We start from the raw sequence: 1,068 nt of genomic DNA, 5'->3' as shown, positions 1-1,068 counted from the left end.
CAGTGCTTACTATAGAGGAGCACAGGGGGTTATACTTGTATAGTAAGTTACTCTATATATATATATATATTTATGTATATTTATGTATATATTTGTTTTGTTTTATTTATTTATTTATTTATATATTTGGTTGTTTAGAAAGGTTTAAAACACTCACGAGTGCTTACTATAGAGGAGCGCAGGGGGTTATACTTGTTTAGTAAGTGTGTATATTTATATTTGTTTTGTTTTATTTATTTATTTGTTTGTTTTATTTATATTTATTTAGAAAGGTTTAAAACGCTGACGAGTGCTTACTATAGAGGAGCTCAGGGGGTTATACTTGTTTAGTAAGTTTATATTTATACATATTTATGTGTATATTTGTTTTGTTTTATTTATTTATATATTTATTTGGTTGTTTATTTACTTAGAAAGGTTTAAAACACTCACCAGTGCTTACTATAGAGGAGCGCAAGGGGTTATACTTGTATAGTAAGTGTTTATATTTATATTTGTTTTGTTTTATTTATCTGTTTATTTACTTGTTTATTTTATTTATATTTATTTAGAAAGGTTTAAAACACTCACCAGTGCTTACTATAGAGGAGCGCAGGGGGTTATACTTGTATAGTGAGTTTATATATATATTTATATGTATATATGTATATGCATTTGTTTTGTTTTATTTATTTATTTATTTATTTATATATTTGGTTATTTAGAAAGGTTTAAAACACTCACCAGTGCTTACTATAGAGGAGCACAGGGGGTTATACTTGTATAGTAAGTTATATACATTTATATTTATACATATATATATGTATATATTTGTTTTATTTATTTATTTATTTATTTATTTGGTTGTTTATTTATTAAGAAAGGTTTAAAACACTGACGAGTGCTTACTATAGAGGAGCTCAAGGGGTTATACTTGTATAGTGAGTGTTTATATTTATATTTTTATTTTTATTTGTATATTTATTTATTTATTTATATTTATTTATTTGTTTATCCTATATTTATTTAGAAAGGTTTAAAACATTAACGAGTGCTTACTATAGAGGAGCTCAGGGGGTTATTCTTGTT

This window comes from Eimeria mitis, genomic scaffold (assembly GCF_000499745.2).
Source record: "Eimeria mitis Houghton genomic scaffold, Emh_scaff2457, whole genome shotgun sequence".
In the NCBI taxonomy this organism is placed as follows: Eukaryota; Apicomplexa; class Conoidasida; order Eucoccidiorida; family Eimeriidae; genus Eimeria; species Eimeria mitis.
This window is presented reverse-complemented; position numbering follows the sequence as displayed.